Source organism: Perognathus longimembris, chromosome 21, assembly GCF_023159225.1.
Source record: "Perognathus longimembris pacificus isolate PPM17 chromosome 21, ASM2315922v1, whole genome shotgun sequence".
In the NCBI taxonomy this organism is placed as follows: Eukaryota; Metazoa; Chordata; class Mammalia; order Rodentia; family Heteromyidae; genus Perognathus; species Perognathus longimembris.
This window is the reverse complement of record NC_063181.1, coordinates 30702082-30724103: the sequence shown is the minus strand read 5'-3', so window position 1 is coordinate 30724103 and position 22022 is coordinate 30702082. Positions and strand designations below refer to the sequence as shown.

Here is a 22022-nt window from a genome sequence, read left to right as displayed (position 1 = left end):
AGCTTGCTCAGCAAGGCCAACAGAGACCCAGGTGGCCACGATGTCGGGGATGGCCGGGATGCTGAGGGTGGCCGAGCGTGGGGGGGAGGGGTGGCCGGGGCGCGGCGCGGGGGGCGGGAGGTGGCCCACGCCGTTCTCCAGAGGCCTGGGCCCGCGGCGGCCAGCTGGAGGCGCGGGTCTCGCTCCACTGGGCTGACCCGCTTCAGCTGGAGGGGCGTCCGGTGCCGGGCGTGACGTCACGCGGAGACCTGGGGAGGGGCGAGAGAGCGAGCGCCGCCCGCGCCAGCCGCGCCTGGGCCAACCCGGGCTCGTGGCACGCGCCCCGCCTTCACCGGCGCGCGCAGAGCGCGGGTGGGCCGGGACGCAGGGCACGTCGGGCGGCGTAGACAAAGGCGGGCGCGCGCACGTCCTTACGCATGCCTGGGCCGGCACGGCGGGCAGGGCCGGGCCGGGCGGGGGAACCGTCGCCCAGGACTTGGAAGCCGGATCCTCGCGGCCGGTGAGTAGGGACGAGCTGGTCCCCTTGGAGAGGGTCTCCACGGGGACCGGCGCCCGGCGGATGTCCGTGGCCCTCACGCCTCGCCCCGCCCCGTGGCCGGGAGGCTCCGTCCTGGCCGGGTGGAGCTCCGGGCCACCCTCCCGCCGCCGCGGTGCAGCCTCCGCGCCTCCCTTCCATCGCTTCGTCCCCACTGGGCCTGCGCCGCACCGGCCTCCCGCTCGCCATCTGTGGTCGCGCCAGCCCGCCGGCCCCTGCGGTGCGGGTCGTGGGCGGCGAGGGCTCCAGGGTCACGTGGGGGCACCTACGTCTGTGGTCCCCGGTCCCTCACTCCTCGGTTCCCCGAACCGCCTGTCCTCTCATGCCCGCTCCGCGTGGACGTCCCGGTCCCCCGCCTCGGGTCCCCGGACCGCCTGTCCCCTCATCCTCGCTCCCTGGCCTCGGCTTCCCGAATCCCTCAGCCCCGCTCCTCGTGGACGTCCCGGTCCCCGGCCTCGGGCCCCCGGAACCCCGCATCCCCGCTCTCTGGACTCGGTCTCCCGATCGCCTGTCCCTTCACCCCCGCTCCTTGGCCTCGGGCCCCCTTCCCACCCCACGTCCCGGCTGCCCGGCCCGCGTCTTCGCTCTCCATCTCACGTGGAGCTTTAACTTCTGCAGTCGGGAAAAGTTAGGGAAAACCCGTTGGTTCCAGCTTCCCCAACACCGTAACTCAGCCTGGAAATCTGCGGACGGAGTTGGTGTCTGGTTCTTTCTTAACAGGACATTTGCTTAGCATCCTGTTTTGGAGAGTCTGTCTCAACCCCAGGGCAATGGTATGAGAAGTAGTTTACCCACGTCAAAAAGTGTATGGGCAGAATCCTGTAATCCTACCTGCCAGGTGTTCTTTCTGTCTCTGGAAAACATTTTTTCTTTTTGCTTTGTATTGTGGAGAATTTCAGAGTCATACAGAAGTTATAATAGGGTGCCAGCCACACTCATCCAACCTCACCAACTCGCGTTCGGCCCATCCTGTCCCCTCCTTTGGTGTGTCTCAGGGAACTAAACATCAGAGTTTGCCTATGTCTAGTAAAAACTAATTAGAACTTCTTGTTTGTCCCAAATTAATTGATTATTTTTATGGTATTGGCTTTGAAGTCAGCTCCTCACTTGTGTTAGGCAGGGGCTCTACACCTTGAGCTGCTTTGCCAGCCTGTTTTGTGATAGGGTCTCACTTTCTGCCTAGGCCAGCTTGGGCTAAGGTCCTCCCATTCTTTGCCTTCCTCACTGGGATAACAGGTGGGCACTGCTGCACTCAGCCATCAGTTGAGATGGAGATTTACAAACTTCTTCTGTCTGGGCTGGCATCTAACTTCAGTCCTCTTGATCACTTCTCAAGTAGCTGTGATTCTAGGCGTAAGCAATTGCACCTGACCCAAATTTATTTGCACTGTTCTGTAATTCTTTGGGAAAGTGTATGTTTATCCATACCAAACCTTTATGGGCCCCCCTACACATTTTCTTCCTGAAGGAAAGGAACTAAAGTCAGCATTGTGGTCTCCAGTCTCGCTTCAGTATCTGGTACCTGTGGATCTGGACAAGCTTACTAAGCTTCTCTGCACCTTGAATTCAGGTTCAGAAGCTTACGAAGCTTCCCTGCACCCTGAATTCAGGTTCAGAAGGTGACCTGGAAGTTGTCATCCAGGTCAGAAATTTTAACTTGTTTTTTGGTAGCATGATCATTAGAGTACCTTTTTGATCTTTTTAACAATAGTAGACTGGGTTCCAATAAAAGTACATTATGGCTTCATATGATACTAAGGTTTTATTTTGAATTTGAATTTTCTTCCGGAGGCTCTGGGTGGTTCATCATTGACTAAAATGTTATTTATCATGGGACTAGTTTTCATTTGTGCCTCAGTTTTCCTCCCGTTCATAGGAGGCTCTTCTACTTCTCCAAGGAGTTCTATGAACAAGCACATATTTGTATGTAGAGTTTGAGTTTGCATGGGTTCAGGTTATCTGTATGTTGTGACAGTGTCAATTTTCTTTCAGAATGGATTCTCTTGCAAATTTGTAACCAGTGCACACAAAGCTTATAGACTTAGCACAGTTAGTTGTCATGCTCTCATTAGCAGTAAAGACGCAGGTGGTAGTGACTCCGCTCTCTGTGTGTTGTTGTGGGACTAGTGCTGTTGCTGATCTGTCAGCCTTCTAGCCTAACTGTTCAGTACTTCCCACTCAAGAAAATCTCTTGCTCTTTGGAGATGAAGAGGACTGGTGAAGTGTGGACTATACTGCAGGATCTCAGATAACTCAAGCCTGGCTCTGGCAGACCTTTCCTTCGTAACTGTCATTATGCTCATGGGAAGGACTGGATGGAAAAAGCTCCACTCCACGTGTCATGAAAAGTTACATAATAGTGCCTCAGTAGTATGAGTAATGCTTTACAAAGCCTGAGAATGGAATTGGAGACCTTGAAGGAATGTTCTAAGTGCCTGGAGCCCCTGCCCCCTCTTTTTTTCTCTTGTGGTGCTAGGGTTGAACTCTGGGCCTTCTTCTGGCCAGGCAGACAATTCTACACTTAAACCATTTCCCCAGCCCTCATAGCTTTAGTTGTTTCTGTGATAGGGTCCTGCCTCTTTCCCTCTGGGCCAGCCTGAATCTTGATTATCACGTTTATACCTCACATGTAGATAGCACTACCATGTCTAGCTATTAATTGAGATGGGGGTCTTGCTAACTTTTGCCATGGCTGGCTTCAAACCTTGATTTTTGCCAATCTCCTCTCTGAATAAGTAGGATGGCAGGCTTGAGCCATGTTGGCCCAAAATGAAGACATTGTGAACTAAACTAACTTTTTAATTTTTTATTTATTTTAGCTTTTATTGTTAGTTATGGGACTTTAACTCAGGGCCTGTGCACTGTCCCTGAGCTCTTTTGCTCAAAGTAGTACTTGGATCCACAACTCCACTTCTGTTTTTTCTGGTGGTTATTGGAGATAAGTCACGGACTTTTCTGCATAGGCTGGCTTTGAACTATGATCCTCAGATCTCAGCCTCCTAAATTGCTAGGATTACAAGCATATGCCATCGGTGCCCAGCTAACTTTTTTTCTTTTGCTGGTCCTGGGGCCTGAACTCAGAACTTGAGCCCTGTCCCTAAGCTTCGTTTGCTCAAGGCTAGCACTCTACTACTTGAGCCACAGCACCACTTCCACCTTTTTCTGTTTATGTGGCAGTGAGGAATCAAACCTAGGGCTTCATGCATGCTAGGCAAGCACTCTACTGCTAAGCTACATTGCTAGCTAGCCCCAGCTTTATTTTTGATGATACTAGGATTTTTTTTGCCAGTCCTGGGCCTTGGACTCAGGGCCTGAGCACTGTCCCTGGCTTCCTTTTACTCAAGGCTAGCATTCTACTACGTGAGCCACAGCACCACTTCTGGCTTTTTTCGTTTAAGTGGTGCTGAGGAATTGAACCCAGGGCTTCTTGCATGCAAGGCAAGCACTCTACCACTAAGCCATATTCCCAGCCCCATCCATGTGTGTGTATATATTACATATGCATATATATATACACATTTTTTTTTGTCAGTAATAGGATTTGAAATCACGATTGCTAGCCAGGTGCTATACCACTTGAGCCATGCCCTTTTTTACTTTATTCGTCAAATAAGATTTACATTTTTGCTCAGAGCTAACCTCGGCCTGCAGTCAGTCCTCTTACCTCCTATACCTGTAGCTAGGGTTCTATTATGTGCTATCATACATCCTTGTTCACTGAGATGGGATTGAAATAATTTTTCTTCCTGGGCTTCCCCTCAGTCTTTACCTCCCGAGTATATAGTTGTGAACCACTGAGCCCAACCAAACACTTGAATTTGTGGTGGTTTGGGAGGGCTTTTGTTTTGCAATGCTGGAGATGGAACCCAGGGCCTTGTGCATGCTAGACAAGTGCTGTACATTCCTTGCCTTTTTTTAAAAAAAACTAATATATTCCATCCTTCAAAAAGAAAAGACATGATTTTAATATTCCTTAACAGTATGGTAGAAAAGTAGTCAGACTTCCATGTTAATTCAGTCATATACTCTAGAACAGACTTGATGGTGTGAGTATTGGGTGAGGTGTTTTGTTTCTTTTTTTCTTTCCCCTTCATCCACGCTCCCAGGCCTGGAGCTTGAACTCAGGGCCTGGGTGCTATCCCTGAACTTCTTTTGCTCAAGGCTAGCACTCTCTCATTTGAGCCACAGCTCCACTTCTGGCATTTTTGGTAGTTTTTAAGAGTCTTGCAGACTTTCCTGCCTGGGCTGGCTTTGAACCTCGATCCTCAGATCTCAGCTTCCTGAATAGCTAGAATTACAGGCATAGTCTCCAGAATCTGGCTGCTGTTGTTTTTTCCTAAAGCAGGACTTGAATTTGGTACTTGACTCTTTCGCTCATTGGCTAATACTTTACCAACTGAGCCATGCCTCCAACCGCTATTTCATTTTCAATACTGGGGCTTGAATTCTGGTCTTCATGCTCGACTTTCTTGTTACAACTAGTGCTCTGAGCCACATCCTCCAGCATTTTACTGGTTAAATGGACAAGAGTCTTACAGGCTTCTCTATCCTGTCCAGCTTTGACCTCTGCCCCAGGTCATAGTTTCCTGAGTAGCCAGGATTACAGTTGTGGGCCACTGGTGCCTGGCTCTTCTTTCTCTCTTTTTTTTTTTTTTTTTAACATTCTCACTTTTCAAGGGTTTTGACGCAAGCTGGCCACAGGTCAGGGAACCAAACACAACACGTAGGCTGGAAGCAAATGAATGTGGCCTACCTTATTTTTCATTTTCTTGAGGCATAGTCTCCTTGTGTTGGCCAGGCTGGCCTAGAACTCAATATCTTCTTACTTTAGCCTCCTGACTGCTAGAATTGCAGCTGTGTAACACCATATCTAATCTAAAAAAAAATTAAGTAAAGGGCTGGGAATATGGCCCTGGGTTTGATTCCTCAGCACCACATATATAGAAAAGGCCAGAAGTGGTGCTGTGGCTCAAGTGGTAGAGTGCTAGCCTTGAGCAAGCCAGACACAGTGCTCAGGCCCTGACTTGAAGTCCCAGGACTGGCAAAAAAATTTAAGTAAAAGAAATGGGTGGAAATAATTTTGTTAATTTATCTTAACTGAACTTATCACGTCAATATGTAATCTTTTTTTCTACTTAGTACTGGGAATTAAACTCAGTTCTAGGCATGCTAAGTAAGTGCTCTACCTCTCAAACCCTACACTCCTTCCTCCTGCCCTTTTTGTATTATAGATGTTTTTTTGTTTTGTGGATACTGAGGCTTGAACTTAGGGCCTCCGTGCTGTCTCTGATCCTTTTTGTTTAGGCACTCTATCAGGCTCTACTTCCAGCTTTCTTTTTTTTTTTTTTTGGCCTGATCTGTCTCTGAACAAAGATCCTCAGATTTCAGTTTTCTGAGTAGCTAGGATTATAGGCATGAGCCATTGGTAATGGACTTGTTTGTGTTTTTTGTTGTTGTTGTTGTTTGTTGCTGGTCCTGGGGCTTTAACTCAGGGCCTGGGTGCTGTTCCTGGGCTTTTTTTGTCCAAAGCTAGTGCTCTACCACTTGAGCCATAGCTCTATTTTAGGGTATGTGTGTGTAAGTAATTGGAGATTGGAGTCTCACAGACTTTCCTGCTCAGACATGATCTTCAGATCTCAGGCTCCTGAGTAGTTAGGATTACAGGTGTGAGCCACCAGGATTTTACTGAATTTTTTTTTTGAGTCCTGGTGCTTGAACTCAGGGCCTGAGCACTGTTCCTCACTTCTTTTTGCTCAAGACTAGCACTCTACTACTTGAGCCACAGAGCCACTTCCAGCTTTTTCTTTTTATATGGTGCTGAGGAATCGAACCCAGGCCTTCATGCATGCTAGGCAAGCACTCTACCACTAGGCCACATTCCCAGCCATGTTGTATTGTTTTTGAAACAAGGTTTTGTGGTTAACGCTATCGAGACTGGCTGGCTTCCAACTCATGACCTTTCTGCTTCTGCTTCCCAGGAGCTGGATTATAGGTGAGCATCACCATGCCTACCTTATGATAAAAATGAAGTCATTGAACTCCAGACTATATATTTCTTGTACATTTCCAATGTCCCAGGGTCATGGTGTTGGTGGCTGCTCTGTTGGGCAACACAGCATCAGAGTCAGCAGAACATAGAGAGAAGGGAGCATTTTACTTTGCTTAGTGACTTAAGTTCTGAGATGAGGCTTTATAGTTGTGGTCATTGTTTTGTTTGTGCATTACTGTGATATTTTAGTGATTTTTCTTTGCACAGCTAGGATTATTTTGAGTTTGTAGAGATCAACAAATTTGATGTCATGCATTTTTGCGTTTGTGATGTCTCCTCTGTCTCTGTGGAATGGTGGTTTTATTGTTTTCTTCAGCTTGTTTGATCTTTTTTGTTGGTCAGTCATGGGTCTTGAACTTCAGGGCCTGGGTATTGTCCCTGAGCTCTTCAGCTAAAGGCTAGCACTCTACTACTTGAGCTACAGTGCCGCTTCCGGTTTTCTTGTCATTAATTGGAGATAAGAGTTTCATGGATGTTCCTACCCAGCCTGGCTTTGAACCTCAATCCTCAGATCTCAGCCTCCTGAGTAGCTAGGATTACAGGCATGAGCCACTGGTGCTCAGCTTTCTTTTGATCATTTTTGAGAGCATAATTCATTAGTAATTCTTTGCTGTTTTAACTAAGTCCAGAACCAAAGGGCAAAACTGTTAAAAAAAAATGGTCAGTAAGAGCAGGGGGCTAGTGGCTCACAGCTATAATCCTAACTACTCAGGTAGCTAGAATTAGAGAATCAAGGTTCAAAGCCAGCTCAGGCAGAAAAATCTGAGTGATTTCATCTCGTTAACCAGCAAGGAGCGAGGCTTATGTGGAGGTATACCTGCCAGGCAAGCAAGCCGAGTAAGCACAAGGCTCCGAGCTCAAATTGTGCTACAGCCAGAAAAGCAGAGGCTGCACCAGTCAGTAATAAATCCAACACTTAAACAGCATAGTAAATAGGCAAATAAACAATGAGCAAAAGAAGATGCGGATACTTTACTAAAGAAGGCATGTGGATGCTAAGCATGAAAAAAAGTGTTTGATATCATTCTCATTAAGGAAAAGCAACTCAGAATTATTAGATCCCATTTCACAGACATTAGTATGCCTAAAATGGAAAAGGCAGTCTTATCAGGTGTTGAAGAGGATGTAGAGAAAATGGAACTTCGTGCACTGCTGGAATTCAGAATGGTGCAAACAGCAGGAAGAAAGGTGGCTCATGCCTGTATCCTAGGTACTTGAGAGGTAGAGCCTCTGAGGATCCCAGTTCAAGGCAGCCCCTGCTAGAAGTTTGAGATCCTGTCTTACCCAAAGAAAAGGTAGGGAGGATGGCCCAGCTCCTCAGAAAGGGTAAGTGGAGTTGAGGTTCAGGACAGCCTGGGCATACATACATACAAGACCATATTCCCAAAATAAATAGCGCAAAAAGAGCTGGAGAAGCTGCCTGCCTAGTGTGGGCAAGGCTCTGCTTTTAAACCATGTATTGCCACTCACCTCTTCCCATCTCTCCCTATTTAAAAGAGTTATTCAGGCCAGATGCTGGTGGCTCATATGTATAACCAATTCTAGCTACTCAGGAGGATGAGACCTGAGGGTTGTGGTTCAGTCAGGCCAGGCAGGAAAGCCCATGTACTCTTATCTCCAATTAATCACCAAGAAAGCTGGAAGTAGGGCAGCGGCTTAAGGAGTAGAGTGCTAGCCTTGAGCAAAAGCAGCTCAGGGACAGTGTCTAGGCCTGAGTTCAAACCCCAGGATCAACACACACACACACACACACACACACACACACACACACACACACATACACGAGTTATTTTGATTCACCAAAATTTGGGCATACACCTATTTTAGAATTAGTTATTCCTCTCTAAAGTACTATTTATCTATATGAAAGGATATATCCATAAACAATTGTGGGTAGCAGCTTTCTTTGTACTAGACCCAAACTAGGACAACTTAACTGCTTATTAATAAATGAGTGCATAAACATTTTGCTGTTTGTCTAAGAGAATACTACCCAGCAACAAAAAGGAATGAAATACTGATAAGTGCAGCAACATGATTATCAAAATTACACTGAGCAAAATAAACCTGATGGTAAGTTGTTGCTTTTTTTTTTAAGAAAAAGCCACTTTAAGAAAAAGGAACTTTCTTTTAATTACATATTTAACACTCAAATATAGAAGTACTTATTTCCAAATAGAATTTTCAGAGCAGTATTGAGATTGGCATTGAAATCAATACCTTTGTCTTAGAGCCCCCAAAACCCAATTTTCTATTTTGATTTTTCTTAGTGTGGGATGGGGCTTCGAGCCTTTTTGCATGAGAATATGCAAGTATTCTTCTCAGTGGGAACTCGGTTGTTAGCCCAGCTCCTGTGCTTTTGAGATAAAGACTCACCAGATAGTCCACAGTGGCTTCAAACATGAGAATCTGCCTGCATCTGCCTCCCATGGATTACAGATGTGTACCACCATTCCTGGTACAAATCGCTGTTCTTAGTTCTTAAACTGATAGTGTTAAGCATCCGAATGTCTTGTGTCTTTGTTACCCACCCAGCTTCCAGATACTGTTAAAATTATTTGGCATAAAGATACTGTACTGTGCTCATTTATCCAGAACTAACTTAAGTCAGGTCAGAATGACCTTAGATAAGACCAAGACCCTGACAACTGACCACATTCTTCATCTAGTGAATTGAGGCATTTTTGGGCCGTTGTATTCTGGCTTTTCTTGAGTGCTTTGTTTTGTTCAGGATTGATGTCATCTGTGTATATATTCAGGAACTTCAGGTTCTCTTTGCCCTAGTAGCTGAGTGCTACTTTGTCCCTTTGTAAAAATTATGCACTGTTTCTACAGAGCAGCATCCATCTATCGAGCAGTTTCCTGTCCTTCATTGCTCCTGATACATTTGGCATTAAACCAGCCCAGCACACATTTCTTTTATGTCTGGCATGCATGTTGGCTTACCATCTCATCAGAAATGGACATCTGATGGGTCTAGTCTTGACAGAGTAAACTAAGAATGATGGTGGCTTTTCTTTAAAGTATAACCCACCCTAAAGCCAGCTGGGAAACAAATGATCTCAAGACTGGGAATCAGATCTAAGCCAGACCCTCAGCTTTACTGGTATTCTATAATGTCTCAGTTATTCAACCCTTCCAAAACTCAGCTATAAAATAAAGAGGCTGGAGTAGAATTTTCAGTGGTCAGTTAATAACCATGAGGTTTGAACATTTTTTCTAAGTACCACTGTGATAGCTTGTCTGCATTATCATATTCAGTCTTCATGAGAATCCGTAGGATATATACTGCCCCACTTTTCATCTATGAGAAAGCTGAAGCATGCAGTTAGAAAGTAATGGAGACTGGTTTTGCATGAAGCTCGTCTTGCTCCTGTGTGTTTAACTGTTGTATGTCATTGCTTTCTTGACATGCCACAGTGTTTTGTTTGCTTGGTTGGTTCCAGGCCTGGAACTCTGGAGCACAATTCATGATCCGACTTCCAAATTCATATTACTCCTGCCTCAGCCTCCTTCGGGCTTTACAACTTTTAAGTAAACATACATAGATAAATATCTTGTTTGGGAAAGCAGTTTAAAAGACACAAATGTGTTCTAATCTCAATAGTGAATCTGGCCACCCTACAGAATCTTGATATAGGTAAATATTCTAAACAGCTTGTTACTATCATTCCTTTTCCAAGGCTGGCGATCAGTTCCAATTCAGTACTCAACCACTGAGCAACACTCCTAACTCTTGACTGTTTTTATAAACATTCTCAAGGTTTCCTTTTTAAAAAGCTTTATTGAGATTCAGTTCTCGTAGTATACATCTTACCCACCTAAAGTACAGTTCAGATATAGTTGCTTTTGTGTGTGGGCTTAAATTCAGGGGCTGGGCACTGTCCTTGAGAGCCACAGCTCCACTTCCAGCTTTTATTTATTTGTTCATTTGTTTATTTGTAGTGTATTGGAGCTAGGGGTCTAAGGACTTTACCTGCTAAGGCTGGGTTCGAACTGTGATCCTCATATCTCAGCCTCCTGAGTAGTTAGGATTGCAGGCGTGAGCCACTGGTGCTTGGCCCTCAACCAGTTTTAAATGATCTCATCACCTTAGGAAGAAGCCACCTCCTTTTGCTTTCCCTACCAGTATCTCCACTCTCACAGCCTTGAGTGGCCACTGATCTACTTTCTGTCTCTAGATTTGTCACTTGCACATAGATGGAGTCATATAATTTGGTTTTCTTAGTGTGATGTCTGGAAGACTCATCCATGTGTAATGTGTCTTACACATTCTGTTTTATGTCAAACTTGTATTATTGTTCATAGAGTGGACATTTTGGTTGTTTTCATCTTTGGGGTAGTCTGAATAATGCAGCTAAGTATTCATATACAGATTTTTGGGTATAGTTTTGTATCTTTGGGGTATATAAATTGCTAGGTCACATGATAACTGTTTCACTATTTTCCCAAGGTAACTGAACTATCTTACCCCACCAGTGTATTTTTTTGCTAGCAATATTTAAGGCATTTGCATGCTTCTGGAGGAGATGCAGTACAACAGTCCTCCTTCTTCCTCTCCTTTTTCTCTTCCTCCTTTCAGGGCTGGGGATGTAGCTCACTGACCCAGTACTTAGCTTAGCTGTGCCCCTGGGTTCACTTTCCAGTTCAGCAGTGAAAGACACTGATCAAACAATCCCAGCAGGGGATGGTGGTACATGCTTGTAGTCACAGCACTGGAGAGGTTTGAGGCAAGATGATCAAAAGTTCCAGCCCAAGCTGGGCCCCGGTGGCTCACGTCTGTAATCCTAGCTAGACTGAGATCTTAGGACAACAGTTCAAAGCCAGCCTGGGAAAGGAATTCTGTGAGCCTCTCATCTCCAATAAAACTACTTAGAAAAGGCCAGAAGTAGGGCTGGGAAGGTAGCTTGGTGGTTGAGTGCTTGCCTAGTATGCATGAAGCCCTGGGCCAGCACCCAGACCCCGAGTTCAAGTCCTAGGACCAACAAAAAAGAAAAAGAAGTTGTTCCAGGCCAACCTGGACTACTAATAAAATCCTGTCTTAAAAATAAAAACGGGGGGCTGGGATGTAGCTCAGTGGCAAAGTGCTTGCCTAGCAAATGCTAGGTTCAGTCCCCAGAACCTCCCCTGAAAAATAAAGATTAAGAAAAATTAAAATGGGCTGGGAATATGGCTTAGTGCTAGATTGCTTGCCTAGCATACATGAAGCTCTGGGTTCGATTCCTCAGCACCACATAAACAGAAAAAGCCAGAAGTGGTGCTGTGGCTCAAGTGGTAGAGAGTTAACCTTGAGCAAAAAGAAGCCAGGGACAGTGCTTAGGTCCTGAGTCCAAGCCCCAGGACTGGCAAATAAAAAATACATAAATAAATGAAAACAAAACAAAATTTCCCAGTTAATAATGTAACTAGTGTTAGAGCTCCTGTCTAGCAAGCTTGAGCCTCTGAGTTCAAGCCCAGAGCCACCAAACTAAGCCATGTTGGTGGTGCTTTAGTACAGGGTTTCTTAGCCTTGGCCCTGTAGACCCTGGGGTCAGGCAATAACTTTCTATTTGTCAGGGGCAGGAGGGGGAGTGGCTGTCCTGTGCCTTACAGAATGCTTAGCGTCATCCCAGTCTTCTGTGACTGGATGCCAGTAGCACTTTCAGTCCAGGTTTTAGTACCCAGAAATATCTGCAGACATTGCTAAATGTTCCCAAGGAGATCAAAACTCACCCCCGGTCACTGTTTTAATTTATTCTAACAAGGATACATTTCTTTTTTTTTCTTTATTGAGATACTGCATAAATTTCACAGTACATGTTTTTACCTTCACAATGATGGACATCACCATTCTAATGGACAAATCATGTTGAGCCAGACAAGCCTAGAACATAGAAACCAATGGCGCGTGGTCTCCCTGATATGTGGATGTTAGAAATAAATAACAAAGAGACATGACAAACAAAGCAGGACCCTAGGTACCAATTCACAGGGAGACCAAAACTTGGGAGAAATAGTCTTAAGAGAATTTAAAGGACCCTATACCCTTTATCTCACACAAGGTATATACATGTGCACATCTGAAAGAAGCTAGGAGGAAGGCACAGAATGAGTGGAAAATGGGAGAAAATGGGGGAAAGGTCATGACAGCTGCAATGGACACTGATGAGAACAAACTAAGCAACTCAAGGGCAGCAAGGAGGAACTAGAACAAAGCATGTTGAGCAAGATAAGCCTAGAACAGAGAGACAAATGACGCATCTCCCTGATTTGAGGGTGTTAGATTTAAAACGCAACAAGATAGGACAAAGTTAACAGGACCCAAGATATTAATACACAGTGAGACCAAAAGAGAACAGTCTATGGAGAAAGGAACCATGTAGTTAGACCCAAGCACCTCTTCATATGTACACAAAATAATATACAGATTGAAAAGAACTCCAAAGATAAGGAAACAAAGGACCCCTTCTGAATTTGTCTTATCTTTTTTAGATGACTCTATTCTTTACCTCATATGTGGTATATATGCACATCTGATGGAAACTGGGAAAAGGGCACAGAATGAGTGGAAAATAGATGAAAAATATAGCAGTGTGGTCCATCAGCTGCACTGGACATTGATGAAAGTGAACTAAGCAACTCAAGGGCCATAATGGGAGAGAGGAACTGATTGAGAAAGAGGGAACAGCTGATACTAAGCAGAAGGAAAGAAATGTACACATCACCTGTTCTGGAACAAATAGTTTTATTGTTAATGTTCATAGAGTTCATAAGCCTGGTAGATTAGAATGATTTTATCATTTCTAATAGCTGTGTAAAATTGCATTGTATATAGGTACCACATTTTTTGGATCCATTCCTCCGTAGTGGGGCATGTGGGTTGTTTCCATATCTTGGCTGTTGTGAACAGTGCAGCAATGAACATGGAGGTACAGGTGTCCTTGTCTGTATCCTGGATCCTACTGCTTAGGGTATAAGCCTAGGAGTGGTATGGCTAGGACGTAGGGCATGTCTATGTTTAGTTTTTTGAGGACTACAGACTGCTTTCCAGAGTGGTATACTAGTTTACATTCCCACTAGCAGTGCAGTAGGGTTCTTCTTTCTCTGCATCCCCTTCAGCATTTGTTGTTGACTGAATTCAGAATATAGGCCATTTTGACTGGGGTAAGGTGGTATCTCAGGGCTGTTTTTATTTCCATTCCTTTACAGCCAGGGATGATGAACATTTCCTCATGTGTTTCTTCTTCTGAGAAGTCTCTCTTTAGCTCCCTTGCCCATTTTAGTGATTGGTTTATTAGGGTTAGGAGGGATTTGTTTCTTGAGTTCCCTGTATATGATGGATATTAGGCCTTTGTCTGATGCATTACTGGTGAATATCTTTTCCCCTTTGGTTGTCTGTCTTTCTAGTTTAGTAGCAACATCTTTAGCTGTGCAGAAACTTTTTATTTTGAGGTAGTCCCATTTGTCAAGTCTCTCCAGTCTGTTGTGCCCCTGTGACTGTTCGGGAAGTTCCTGCCTGTGCCTGTAAAATCTAGTGGCTCTCTTACTCAGTCCTGCAGTACTTTTAGAGTTTCGGGTCAGATGTTGAGGTCTTTAATAAATTTTGAGTTGATGTTAGTGCATGGTGACAGACCTGGATCTACTTTTAGTTTTCCGCATGTGGCTGCCCAGTTTTCCCAGTACCAATAGTTGAAGAGGCTATGTTTTTTCCATTGTATGTCTTTGGCTCCTTTGTGAAATATCACCTGACAGTAAGTATGTGGTTTTATTTCTGGGTCTTCTGATCTATTTATTCCACTGATCTTCGGGTCTGTTTTTGTGCCAATATCAAACTGTTTTTGTTATGATGGCTCTGTAATGGAGCTTGAAATTTGGTATTGTTATACTGCCTGTATATTTTTTTTGCCAGGCCTGGGGCTTGAACTCAGGGCCTGAGCACTGTCCCTGGCTTCTTTTTGCTCAAAGCTAGCACTCTACCACTTGAGCCACAGCACCACTTCTGGCTTTTTCTATATATGTGGTGCTGAGGAATCAAACCCATGGCTTCATGTATATGAGGCAAGCACTCTATCACTAGGCCATATTCCCAGCCCCCTGCATTGCTTCTTTTGCCTAGAATTGTTTTGGCGGTTCTAAGTCTTTTGTTGTTCCATATGAATTTTTGAATTGTTTTCTGTATTTCAGTAAAGAATGTCATTGGGATTTTGATGGGGATTGCGTTGAATTTGTATCATTTTTGGCAGTTTGGCCATTTTCACAATATTGATTCTACCTGTCTATGAGCATGGAAGGTCTTTCCATTTCCTGGTGTCCTCTTTGATTTCTCTCTTTAGATTTTTATGGTTTTCACTAAATAGATCCTTTACACCTTTGGTTAGGTTAATTCCTAGATAGTTTATTCTTTTTGAGGCTATTGCAAATGGGGTTGGTTGTTTTCATGGTTTCCCTTTCGGCTTCTACACTGTTGGCATATGGAAAGGCTATTGATTTTTGTGGGTTAATTCTGTATCCTGATACTTTGCCAAAATGGTTTATTAGTTCTAGGAGTTTGGGAGCAGAGTTTTTTTGGTCATTCAAGTATAAGATCATGTCATCTGCTGTTAGGGTTGTTAAATTCGCCGGGCTTAGCTTTATTCCTTCCCAACACGTGGGGAAGAATCCTGGGCTTGTCTGTCTATTAGGCGGGGGATCCATACCAACTCTCTCACGCCCCCTCCGGCCGGTAGGGTAACGGGCACAGGAATGGGGTCCCAGGTTTAGCTTTGGGTCGCGTGTGGGTGCGAGACCTGCATACTCTTTACCCCAAGGAAGACACGAGCGCGTGAGATCTCGGAGACGTCTCTGGGACGTTCTGTCTTTATTCAAATGAGAAGCAGCAGATATACCCCAGACGCGGGTACAGGGAAAGGGAGAACATATTGGGCACGAGAGGTGTCCATCAAATGATGTCAGGGGACCTCCCTCGGAGGCGGAGCCCCAGCCCCCCAAGGATGGGGTTTCTGGGGTGTTCTCCATTACACGTGCTGCCCCAGGAGCAGAGCCTTCTCTTCCTGCCAGGGGCAGGCCAAGGTCAACTGTGGCCCCTTAAAGGCACAGCTGACCCCAACAATCTGCACATAGAGATAATTTAATTTCTTCTTTCCCTATGTGGATCCCTTTAGTGTCCTTTCCTTGCCTTATTGCTCTGACTAAGGATTCCATAAATATATTGAAAAGGAGTGGAATGAGTGGACATCCTTGTCTTGTTTCTGATTTTAGGGGAAATGGTTTTAGTTTTTACCCATTTAGTATGATATTGTCTGTTGGTCTGTCATATATAGCTTTTATTGTTTTAAAGAATGTTCCTTCTATTCCTAATTTTCTCCAGAGCTTTTAATGTGGGTGGATGTTGTATTTTTTGAAATTTTTGTCTTTATTGAAAAGGTGTTGGGGGGGTTACAGTTAATATAAGTAAGGTAATGATTACATTTGTTTTTAGACAATGTTACCCCATCCTTCATTTTCTCCTGCTTAGCCCTCCCTACTCCCCTCTCCCTGCCCCAAGTTGTAAGGTTGGTATCCAATCTGTTGTTAAGTGAGTGTCATTGTTGTATTAGTTCATCCTTTGCCCTGCTGTTTGTGTGATTCCCTTTCCCTTCCCCTGGTCGAATAAACTTAGAAACAAGACACAAGGTACAGAAAATTAAGAGATGAAACTTATAAAAAGGCTAAAAATTAAAAAGCATAAATTAAAAAAACTACATATAGTAGTACATATTAAGAACCTCTTGTTTCCATATTTTGGAGTTCATGTTGGTCCACTTCATTATATATGATCCTATGTATAAGCAATTGGGTTGTTAAGAACACCTGTTGAGAATATCATAGACCTATTCTAGTTCTTATAAATGAGAGAAACCAGGCAACCTACTTTTCTTTGAGTTTGGCATACTTCACTTAATATAATTTCTTCCAAGTTTTTCCATTTCCTTATGAATGGGGCAATGTCATTCTTTCTGATGGAGTCACAGAACTCCATTGTGTATATATACCACATCTTCTTGATCCATTCATCTACTATGGGGCATCTGGGTTGGCTCCATATCTTAGCTGTGGTAAACAGTGCTACAGTGCACATGGTTGTGCTGGTAACTTTACTATGGCCTTGTTTGTAGACATTTGGGTAAATGCCCAGGAGTGGGATTGCTGGATCATATGGGAGCTCTATGTTTAGTCTTTTGAGGAACCTTCATACTGCTTTCCAGAGTGGTTGTACCAGTTTGTAGTCTCATTAGCAGTGTAGTAGTGTTCCCCTTTGTCTGCATCCCTGACAGCATCATTTGTTAGATTTCTTGATCATGGCCATTCTAACTGGGGTGAGGTGGAATCTCAATGTTTTCATTTGAATTTCATTTATGGTCAGAAATGTTGAGCATTGAGATTCCTCAGAAGGCTAAACATAGAGCTCCCCTATGACCCAGCAGCTCCACTTTTGGATATCTATCCAAAAGATCACAAGCAAAATCACACTAAAGCCACCAGCACAACAATGTTCATCACAGCACAATTTGTCATAGCTAGAATCTGGAACCAACCCAGATGCCCCTCAGTAGAAGAATGGATCAGGAAAATGTGGTACATATACACAATGGAATTTTATGCCTTTATCAGAAAGAATGACATTGCCTCATTTGTAAGGAAATGGAAGGACTTGGAAAAAATTATACTAAGTGAAGTGAGCGAGACCCAAAGAAACATGGACTCTATGGTCTCCCTCATAGGGAATAATTAGCACAGGTTTAGGCAAGTCACAGCAGAGGATCACAAGAGCCCAGTAACTATACCCTTATGAACACATAAGATGATGCTAAGTGAAATGAACTCCATGTTATGGAAACAATTGTTATATCACTGTTGTAACTACTTTCAACGTGCTATGTGTAACTGTAGCTTCTATTACTGATGATCTTCTTGTATCCCCTTCCTGTGGTTGTACCTATACTTTCTCTGTATCTAATCTGAGTATATTGGAAACCGTGTATACTGGTATTAGAACTAGGATATTGAAAGGCAATACCAAAATCGAAAGACACAGGGTAAAAAAAGATAAACAACTACGAAAGCAATACTTGCAAAACTGTTTGGTGTAAATGAACTGAACAACTCATGGGGGGGAAAGGGAAAGGAGGAAGCGGGAGGGGGGAATGAGGGACAAGGTAACAAACAGTACAAGAAATGTATCCAGTGCCTAACGTATGAATCTGTAACCTCTCTGTACATCAGTTTGATAATAAAAATTTAAAAAAAAGAAATGTTGAGCATTTCTTCATATATCTCTTAGCTATTCATATTTCTTCTTCAGAGAAGTCTCTCTTTAAGTCTTTAGTCCACTTGTTAATGGGGTGGTTGTTTCTTTGGAGGTTTGTTTTTAGGGTACTTAATTTCTTGAGCTGTAAGTATATTTTAGATATAAGGCCCTTGTCTGTTGTATAGCTAATGAAGATCTTCTCCCAGTCTGTGGGCTTTCTATGTATCTTGCTAGCTATGTCTTTTGCTGTGCAGAAACTCTGAAGTTCAATGCAGTCCCATTTGTCCAGCTTTTCTTTGATTTGCTGTGTTTCTGGATCTTTATTGAGAAAATTTCAACCTGTGCCAAGGAGCCCTTAGTGTTTCACTTATTCCTTCCTGTAATATTTTCAGGGATGGATCGTATATTTTCTCGAAGGCTTTTTCTGTGTCATTGAGATAACCATGTGGTTTTTTACCTTGACTGTGTTAACGTGGTGAATTACATCTGTTGATTTGCATATGCTAAACCAGCCTTGCATCTGTGGCATGAAGCCTACTTGGTCATAATGTATAACTTTTAAAAAATCTGCTTCTGGATTCTGTTGGTTAATATTTTATTGAGGAGCTTTGCATTTGTGTTCATCAGAGAGATTGGTCTGTAATTGTCTTTCTTTGTTGGATCCTTGCCTGGTTTGGGGGTGAGTATGATACTGGCTTCATAGAATGAGTTTGGGATTGCTCCCTCTGCTTCTATTTCACAGAAGAGCTTGAGGAGTATGGGTATTAGTTTCTCTTTAAAAGTTATATGGAATTCGTGGTGAATCTATCTGGGCCTGGGCTTTTTCTTATTGGAAGACTTTTCATTACTTCCTCTATCTCATTAGAAGGATAAATTTCTATAGATGGAATTGCTGGATCCAACATATGTACATTAAAAAATTTAAGGCAATTGCTAAATTGTTTTTCATAGAAATTGCAACATTTTATACTCCAACCAGCAGCATTTGGTGGCATTTTCTCATTCTAACCAATATAGTGGTTTATTAAAAAACATATTTTGAGCTGGACATTGGTGACTCATGCCTATTATCTAGCAACTCAGAGGCTGAGATCTGAAGATTGTGTTTCAAAGCCAGCCTAAGGCAGGCCTAATTAACCAGCAAAAAGCCAGATGTAAAGGAGTAGCTCAAGTGGTAGAATGCCAGCCTTGAGCAAGAAAGCAAAGGGAGAGCCTGAGGCCCTAAGTTGAAGCCTAGTGTTGGTACAAAAAACAAACGATAGTACAAGGGATTGAACTCAGGATGTTACACTTACTAGGCAAATACATACTCAATCACTTGAGCCGTGCCCTAAGTCTAGCTATCCTTTATAAATTGAGCCCTTACTGCTCTCAGAGCATGTAGGTTTTTAGCTTGTTGATTTTTGTGGCCAAAAATACTTCAAAATACTTTTATTTCTGAACTTTAATTTTTTGTTGCCTCAGCTAAAGGTAATTCTCTGGGTCTCTTTGGATTCTGATGGAATGTTAATATGCACCATATGTTGGGATGTAATATGTGGCACTCCGTATGCTTTTAAAATGCATCTATTGAGCTAGGGATGTAGCTCAGTGGTAGAGTGCTTTCCTGGCATGCCCAAGGCCCATATTCCATCACCTGTACTATTAAAAAAACAAACAAACAAAAAACCAAGTGTGCATCTGTCACTGTGTTGTCTAAATATCTGTCTTTGTCTATCTGTCTGCCTAATCTATGTATCTGTTGTGAATTCAGAGTCTTGCTCTTGTTGGTCAGATGTTCTACTATTTGAGCCATACTTCCAGCCCCTTTTGATTTAGTTATTTTTCACATAGGGTCTCAACGTTCTGCCCAGGGCTCTGTAGCTTGCACTGCCATGCCAGCTCATTCATTGGGAGGATGTCTTCCTAATTTTTTTTAGCTAAGGTGACCTCAAACAGCAATCCTTTTGTGTCTTAGCCTCCTAAGTAGGTTACAGGTGTGAGCTATTGCTTCTGGCTTTTAAGCATTTATTTTTAATAAAAGAATACTTTTGAGTAGGCATATGTTATCTCTAGCATAATCTGGCAGTCACAGCCTCCTGAGTTTGAATATGTCAGAGAGCTACTTAAAGAGGTTTGGTTCTGCAATTAGGAGTCATAAGCATCCTGCCACATACTTCAGACTGGATCAGACCTGGTGTAGAGGCTCTGATTTCAACTAAGCTCCCTGTACCCTTTTTTCCAAGACTCCTTCCTTTTACTTTTGAACTACCATGAAACATTTGAAATGTTCATTTACCTGATTCTTCTCTCAGGCATATCTATTCAGCACTAAATATATAACCCCTCTCATAATTGGCTGGCATATACTATGTTAATTATGAACTAGTCACTCTAAGAACTGAGGCCACTCCGATGTCTAAAGGCCCAGAATTGCCATTCAGGGAGTTGGGATCTGTTATCCTCCTAGGCTAATGCCATCTTCCTGACAGTCTCAGAACTAGTTGGTTCTCGTGTGTTTTGTCTGGTATAGTTTAGCTATTGGGGGGACTTTGATCCAAATGGTTTTCACTATGGTGGCTGGATTCCAACTTGAGGAGGTTGAAGGTAGGTAAATTTTCCTGTGAATTAATGGCTGCTCCACCTCAACTCCTTGGAGGTAATGATTACATTTTCTTCAAGCAAAGTGATATTCTCTCCTAAATGAGCAGTTTTCTAGAAATCATGGTTCTGGATGAATTCTGATGTGAGCAGCTCTAGTATTGCCAGTCGTCATAGTCTTTTGGGGGTGGGGAGTGGGCTGCTTCAGGGCTCAAGACACCAGGTAGCTCCGTCTGTAATGAGTTTTCTACTAAGCCCTCAAGATGTTTGGACAGTTGTTTGATAATTGCCATTCACTTTCTGTTGCTCTTCTTCTAAGAATTTATGTGCAGCTTGGTATTGGCAAGGTAACCAGTCTGGCTGGTTCACTTTTGTCTGAGCAGGAGGCTGGCACTCATAAACAGGCACTCAGCAGGTGGGGCAGGCCACCAGGGGAGAGGTCACCACCCCTCTGAGGGAGGTGATGATTTGGCTCACAGGACAGCAAACCATTCTTGTAAAGATTCAGATAGTAAATATCTCGGGCTTTGCAGGCCACAGTCCCACATATCCTTTTCTTTTTTATGTATCTTTCAAGAACCTTTAGATCAGACAATATCAAGATCTGGTCCTCAGGCTGTGGTTTGCCAACATCTGAACTAAGTGAAGAAATGAGCTTGTTGCTACATGTGTTTAATGTTTCAGGGACATGAACCCAGAATAACCTTGGGAATTCTCCATTAATTTTGATCCAAAAAAGAGTGATCCAAACTTTGGCTTAGGGGGTCATATTTGGTAAGTGACAGTCCCGTTGGGCCTGTGTAATTCAAGGTAACCTTGGTGAGTAGGACAGAGGGTTCTTGTCCCTTCCCCATAGGGATGCTGGCCAAGGGGAGCAGACTGTGGCTAGAGTTAGGGTGGACCTGACGGATGCCTGACACACAGTGAGGCAGGTGGCTTTGGAGATTGGGTTAGACACCTGGTGTGGACAGGTTATATGAAAGAGCACTGCTGTACCTTAGATTCTGAGAACACCAGATTCTGATACAGGAATCCACGGGAAGTTCTGTAAATCAGGCCTGGCATGTGGGAAGTGTTCCTTTATTTGTTTCAGGGTAATTTGGGAGATAGGAAAGGGCAGTAATTGAAGAGCCTGGCCTCAGACAGAGCTGACGTTGGAATTCCCACGCTGCCACTCACTGGTATGAGACCCCGAGAAACTTAGTCTCCTAAGCCTCACCAGTGCCTTGTCTGGAAGTGACAGTGGCCATACTGTCACAGAGGAGTTGTGGGAATTGAGGACATTATGTGGAAAATGCTGTTTAATTCCTGTCGTGTTGTCTTCACTGAGTATGTAAGCAGTCATGGTAACATGAATGTGGAAGAAGTAGGGGTCAGAAGCAGGAACAGATGTTTGTGATCACACTTGATCACTCCCTGTGTGGGATCGTGTTGGGAGAAGAACAGAATTGATCTGTGCCTGCTTCTTGTCTTATCTGTTCAGTGGAGATAATACTGCTTGACCGGTTGGTAAACCAACTGAGGTAACAAGTGTGACTTTATAAAACATAGTTAAGGTGAAGTCAGTATTATCTGTGAATCTAATTTCTTTC

At 43.6% G+C, this 22022-nt stretch overlaps 1 protein-coding gene across 2 annotated transcripts in view; it reads left to right on the top strand.

Annotated features, from left to right (window-relative positions):
* The first annotated feature begins 377 nt into the window (after positions 1-377).
* Gpat4 (glycerol-3-phosphate acyltransferase 4) overlaps positions 378-22022 on the top strand; it is a 44509-nt gene continuing 22864 nt past the window's right edge. Inside the window, exon 1 of one of the 2 annotated variants that reach the window (XM_048330341.1) lies at positions 378-499. The gene's annotated coding sequence lies outside the window, so the exon portion shown is untranslated. The remainder of the gene's footprint in view (positions 500-22022) is intronic. The other variant, XM_048330340.1, reaches the window with a different exon arrangement.